The sequence below is a fragment of the Salvelinus fontinalis genome, chromosome 27 (assembly GCF_029448725.1).
Source record: "Salvelinus fontinalis isolate EN_2023a chromosome 27, ASM2944872v1, whole genome shotgun sequence".
In the NCBI taxonomy this organism is placed as follows: domain Eukaryota; kingdom Metazoa; phylum Chordata; class Actinopteri; order Salmoniformes; family Salmonidae; genus Salvelinus; species Salvelinus fontinalis.
In genome coordinates this window covers 32057878-32064950 of record NC_074691.1, presented here as the reverse complement: position 1 = coordinate 32064950, position 7073 = coordinate 32057878, and the positions used below count along the sequence as shown (strand labels likewise).

At 43.5% G+C, this 7073-nt stretch overlaps 1 pseudogene; it reads right to left on the bottom strand.

Annotated features, from left to right (window-relative positions):
- Window positions 1-1297: 1297 nt before the first annotated feature.
- LOC129825465 (eukaryotic translation initiation factor 2 subunit 1-like) lies at window positions 1298-6990 on the bottom strand (annotated as a pseudogene).
- Window positions 6991-7073: the final 83 nt, after the last annotated feature.

Here is a 7073-nt window from a genome sequence, read left to right as displayed (position 1 = left end):
GGAATACTATAGGTGATACGGGTGGAGAGCTTTGGATTAGACATCAAGGGGCTCGAGGTCAGATCACCATAGTGAGGGAGAAGGAATGGTTTATTACTTCGTCATCCTGTCAAACCATAAAATATGTAAGGATTGGAGTATATATATATATTACACACACTTGTGGTGGTGGAAACATGTTTTGTCTAATGCAGCTGTATTGATCCTCTGGGAAGAAAATCTTTCATAGTGTCCAAAGTTTTTACTCTGAAAATTAGAACCTAACAGTAAGGAAGACTGAATTTATTTGACCAGCTCTGGCAGTGTAGTATAAAGAACCACTGTGTGCCATGGATACATGGTACAAGCACTTTAAACTAGGGGGCTTGTTAAATTTGATGCAATATAATGTGAATGTGATTCCCTATTCTACACAATCTGCATTAGTCTGGGTACCAGTCTTTTTGGTTATCATTCCGCTCCTTGCCAAGCTAAACATTTGGTATATGACAGGGAATACAAAGGGTAAATGTTAGCTAAACAGACTGGTACCCAGGCTAGCAATCGATGCCAAACTCCACATAGCTGCCAACAAAGTCATTGATCAGAACTTTATTGATGTCAAAATACATAGTACTGGAAGAGCACAAGTCCCACAAACCAGACACACAACAGCCTATTATACCTCTTCCTTCTACACGCATCACTTCCTGTGACCAGCAAGAGGCCAATCACCATGGATACTGAAGACACTGGGGCAAGAAGAAAGTAAAAGGCCAATGCTTGTAGACAGTTTTCTGCATATATGGGTATAATTGATCCAAATAGGTGTTGGTACTGTAAAATGGTTACTTACTAGTATAGTTTGCCTTAACATTTCATTCTGTCTATATCTAGACCTGAGTGGATAGTGATACATGTTTCCATTTTCTGAGAAACCTCTCTTAATTGACAGGGACATTTGCAATTGAATTCCCCTGTTTTTGGAATATGAGAGTTACACATCTGTTGGACAATGTGACTATGGCCAGGTCTGCCTATCCTCTCTGTCTTCCCAACATCCCTTCTCTCAGGGCTGACGGACTAGTCCTCTGCTTTAGCCTCCATCTCTCCATCCTCGTCGTCTCCATCCACCTCTGCGTTCTCCCGCTCTAGCCTTTCCAGCTGTCTCGTCCATGTCCGTCACCACATTTAGCAGATGCTCTTCTCCAGAGCCACTTATAATCAGTGCATTCAACTAAGGTGGGTAAAAACAAACATATAATTGTCAGTAAAACCTTAAGCCGCTAACTGTAAAATCAGTGCTAGTAAGACGGTACAAAAGTCAAGTGTATTTTATTGACATAGTTGGACATGACACATTCACTTCATGAGAAGTGGCCTCAGAGAGAAACCACCTTCCACATAGTACTTTGGCATTTCCTCACACTACTGATCACCCATCTCTCCATCGTTTTCCCAGCCAACTATCTACTGTAACGATATCCTCAGTCTCGCCTCCATCTGGATGTTAAAGACGCACCTCTTCTCCTCGACCCTCTCTTTGATGGCCGCCATGGCCTGGTAGAGAACCGACAGGCCCTCAGTGCGCTCCAGAGTGGTCGTGGTCATCACGTAGCGTGGCGGCGCTATCACATTCATCTAGGAGGAGAAAGCACTCGAGCTGTCATTGAACACCGTCAAGAAAGTTGGTGTCGACCACAGAAAGAATGACATGAAATAGATTATACTTCTATGGGGTTGGCACAGCCACATGCTTGATAGGGTACGAGAGCTCCTTGATGCAACCTACCTTGATTGGCATGGCTTCTGTCGAGCAGCTAAGCCCCACCCTCAGGGCGTCTTTTACTGCGCCTATGCCCTCCTACCCGTAGCATGCCACCTCAATGTCTGCTAGGAAGATGGTACAAATGTATTGTTAAAATAACTACGGTGCCAAGCCACCATGTTTCCAGTTCAACACTTCAGACGAGTTCAACATGCCACTCTGGAGTTAAAATCAATTTCCATATTGGTGTAGTAAAATGTTATTTTAAACATCAAATGTGGAAATACCAACCCAACATGGCTTCCTAAGGTAGGGAATGAGCACTGCCTGAGGCAGACCTGTTGGGTTGAAACACGTTGCAGTATGAGTCCTGCTGCAACCTTAATATGCTTATCTGCTTTTACCTTGGAATATTTTTTATATAGTTCACTTTATTATCTCTGCAATGTACAGGCCTCCTTAACTTAAATCTGTATCCATGCCATGTACAGGCCTCCTCCTTTACTTAAATCTGTATCCATGCCATGTACAGGCCTCCTCCTTTACTTAAAACAGGATCCATGCCATGTACAGGCCTCCTCCTTTACTTAAAACAGGATCCATGCCATGTACAGGCCTCCTCCTTTACTTAAAACAGGATCCATGCCATGTACAGGCCTCCTCCCCCTCTGATCCTCTGTAACGTGTGTGTAGTGTATCTTATTGTTGATTGTGCGGTGGTCTCGGACCTGCTCTGATTTTGACCGCCTGTGGAGTGAGTCGCCTGTTAATGTTGTCGATGAGCACGGCCCTCTCCTCCTCTGTCAGGTCCAGCCCATCCAGAACGGCAGGGTCTCTGGGAATTTATGAATGCACCCTAAGAATGACAGATCTTAGTCTCATTGTCTGATTCCCACTCTAAGGCAGATCCAAAAACACATTCTGCTGGCTCCCATATTCTCTTTTCACATTGTCCTTTCCAGCCCGGTTCCAGTTACTATGGTGGATGTGTAACCAGGCCAGCCTAGTACAGTTTGGCTCAGTCATGTGAAAAGGTTATAGGAAGAGTCACGATACAATACAGCCTGTTTGAAGACGTCGGAATCACGGATGCTTGTGCTTCTCATCAAACACCCAGGCCATGCATTTTATTATTTTTTATTTTTTTATTTTACCGTTATTTCACCAGGTAAGTTGACTGAGAACACGTTCTCATTTGCAGTAACGACCTGGGGAATAGTTACAGGGGAGAGGAGGGGGATGAATGAGCCAATTGTAAACTGTGACATCGTCACATGTAAACATGTGAACACTCTCCAGCTGCAGGTCTTTAGTGTACTCCAGCACCTCAGCCACGTGACGAAGAATACTGTACACCTGCCACGCCTAAGATATTTACACTCCATATCCCTTCTGGTCAAGAGGGGACTACTCATGTTAGCCTAGTCCCAGATCTAGGCCCGATTTCATAAAGCGACAGAGTAGGAGTGCCGATTTAGGAACAGGTGCCCCCCCTGTCCATTCATTATGATTTAAAAGGCAAAACTGATCCTATATCAGGATTCCTACTCTGAGACACTTTATGAATAGGGGCCCTGTTTGTGCCATCTTGCCAACTCCTTTGGTCATTGTCATCTATCGTGGCAAAATTACAAACTCTGTTATACACATGTGCTGTATAAGCCTTAAAGCTGTACATTTCCACTGTCTGTTTCTCTCATGTTAGAAGAAGCCAGCGTTTTTCCTCTCTTGTTTCTGAGTAACTTGGTCACACGGCCAAAGACAAAGAGCCTCAGAGTGACCAGTTTTTGGTCCATCCTGTTTTTCCGTATCTTTCCCAAACACATCTGTGTGGAGATATGAAGAGAACAGTTAGCTTGAGCAGCAACAACAATTTTATCAGCAGAAAGGAGTAACAACACTGGCATTATCACTTGTTTGCACGCTATGATCCCACCATGATCTCACACACCTGCTAAACTGTCATGTAGACAGGTTGCATTTCCCTATAAAGGCTGAGCCCCAACTCTTGTTTGAAGGGCCCTTAACTCTGCACTGTTGTTGAGTGGATTGTTAACCAGCTCCAGATTTGCAAATCTTATAATTAAAAAGTTGTTGTTTGAAGAATCTAGTCTCTTCCTTTCTGGTTAGAATTTCCACGACACATCCTAACCACCATAGCAGAAGGCTACACTGCACAAACAGATCTGGGACCAGGCTACACAATCGTCTGAGAGTTTATGACATTGTTGGAACAGAATGATAGAGTTTGTACATTACAGCATCCTCCGGCACGTGGCTGAGTGCCGACGGTCAACCTGGCTTACGGTTATAGATTTGGTGAATTTGTCTCCACATTTGATAGCCTCCTCTGGCGAAACTCTTCTCTTTGATGACTCTACCCTGCGGAGTTGACATTGACAAATATCAGAGATGTTTTTGACTGACCAAAATTAACAAGATGTTTACGTACACACACAATCTTTATTTCACCGACCAGACCCACTCAAACCCCGCCTCACCCTTCTCTTTGTCCACTCGGATGACCACCACACACTCATTGCGACTGATCCTAATGAGCTTGTTGATGGAACAGATACGTTGGCGTGGCAACTCGCTCAGCAGGATCATGCCCTCAATGTTGTTGTACTCCAGCAGACTGACGTAGGCGCCCATCTCGGCGATGGAGCACACGTTCCCCATCAGCACATCCTCCACCTCAGGGAACCGGTGCTGGTAGAACCTACAGCTAAGGTTCAGCATCGCTGGGAGGGAAACAGTAGCATTGAGGTAAATATAATGAAACCAGAGACATTTTAAATGTTGAGATATGCTATTCCATTTACTTACAATGGGTTTTTAAACAGGCTTTGATGAAACTCTAGCAACTGAATACAAGATCAATGGGACGTACATTTGGTTGGACAGTCACATCAGATAGGATAATACATGGAATAGCTACATTCTTATTATTTACTAATTATAATTGATCTTTTGTCAATAATTATTGGTTACAGTAAAAGTGTAAAAATGTCAGTCTGATCTTTAGTCTTGGAAGTACACTATAAAACACAACATGCAACAATTAAAGATTTTACTGAGTTACAGTTCATATGAAGAAATCAGTCAATTTAAATAAATGAATTAGGTCTTAATCTATGGATTTCACATGACTGGGAATACAGATATGCTTCTGTTGGTCACAGATAACAAAAGAAGTAGGGGTGTGGCTCAGAAAACCAGTCAGTGTGACCACCATTTGACTCATGCAGTGTGACATCTCCTTCGCATAGAGTTGATTAGGCTGTTGATTGTGCCCTGTGGGAATGTAGTCCCACACAGGTAGCCTAGTGGTTAGAGCGTTGGGCCAGTAACCGAAAGGTTGGTGGATCAAATCCCCGAGCTGACAAGTTAAAAATATCTGTTGTTCTGCCCTTGAACAAGGCAGTTAGCACACTGTTCCCCGGTAGGTCGTCATTGTAAATAAATATTTGTTCTTAACTGACTTGCCTAGTTAAAATAAAATGGCTGTACGAAGTTGCTGGATATTGGTGGGAACTGGAACGCGGTGCTGTACACGTTGATCCAGAACATCCCAAACATGCTCAATAGGTGACATGTCTGAGTATGCAGGCCATGGAAGAACTGGGACATTTTCAGTTCCAGGAATTGTGTACAGACATTGGGCCATGCATCATGCTGAAACATGGTGATGGCGGTGGATGAATGACAACAATGGGACCTCAGTATCTCTGTGCATTCAAATTGCCATTGATAAAATGCAATTGTGTTTGTGGTCCGGAGCTTTTATCTGCCCATACCATCATCATGGGGCATGTTCACAACGTTGATGTCAGCAAACCGCTCGCCCAAACGATGCCATACATGCTGAAACTGGGATTTATCCGTAAAGAGCATACTTCTCCAGCGTGCCTGTGAGCATTTGCCCAATGATGTCGGTTACGACGCCGAACTGCAGTCAGGTCGAGACCCTGATGAGGACGACAAGCACGCAAATGAGCTTCCATGAGACGTTTCTGACAGTTGTGCAGAAATTCTTTGGTTGTGCAAACCCAGTTTCATCATCTGTCTGGGTTGCTGGTCTCAGACGATCCTGCAGGTGAAGAAGCCGGATGTTGAAGTCCAGGGCTGGAGTGGTTACACATGGTCTGTGGTTGTGAGGCCGGTTGGACGTACCGCCAAATTCTCTAAAACGACATTGGAGGTGGCTTATGGTAGAGAAATTAACATTCAACAGCTCTGGTGGACATTCCTGCAGTCCAATTGCATACTCCCTCAACTTGACATCTGTGGCATTGGGTTGTGTGACAAAACTGCACATTTTAGAGTGGTCCCCAGCACAAGGTGCACCTGTGTAATGATAATGCTGTTTAATCAGCTTCTTGATATGCCACACCTGTCAGGTAGATGGATTATATTAGCAAATGAGAAAAGCTCACTAACAGGGATGTATAACAAATTGGACACAACGTTTGAAATAAGCTTTTCGTGGCATGGAACATTTCTGGGATATTTTATTTCCTCTCATGAAACACATGCTTACATTTTTGTTAAATATATTTATATTTTCTGTAATTCAGAGGTAATGTGTAAAATAGACCTTGGTCTCAATATGCCTCCCTGATAAAATAAAGGTTAAATTAAATTTACTTTGGGCGAATCACTGTAGTCAAGAGCTAGATTCCACAAAGCCGGGTCTCTGCTCCACTCTGGTGAAGTTCATAACACACTTCCTTCACCGTGTGGTTTAGTACGCTACAAGGATAGTTCCATGACAGAGATTACATTTTGTTGTGATATTTAAGTCTAGCGTTACCTGATCATACCTCCATGTCCAAAAAACTCCTCCCCTTCAACTCTTCAAATCTCTAGACGTCAACGAATCCACATTGATCACACCTGTATGTTCTCACAGCAGAAATCTCTAACTGCACTCAATTGCCATAGCACATATTTTTACACCGACAAGAATGAGTTGACAGATATCCTCTTACTGTATTGCCATAAAGTAACCCAGCTTAAAGTGATTACATTAGCGCACATGCACCTAACTAGCAAATTAACTCTTCACAACCCCGGCAAACAGCTGTTTTGTTCGCGGTGACTGGAGTAGACGTCTCATCTGTATCGTATAGTTACGGAACAATATGGTGTAATGTCCTGTATTTGTTTTTTTCAAATACGTAGCTAGCGAATTGGGCCCAATTGCTACAACTTCAAATTCATCTGTGCGCTCATTTTCGACCCGGAAGAGAAAGCGCCTGGGTTGACAGGCGCAAGCGCAATAGCTGTTAACAACACAGTCACATGACTTCTAACCAGCTGA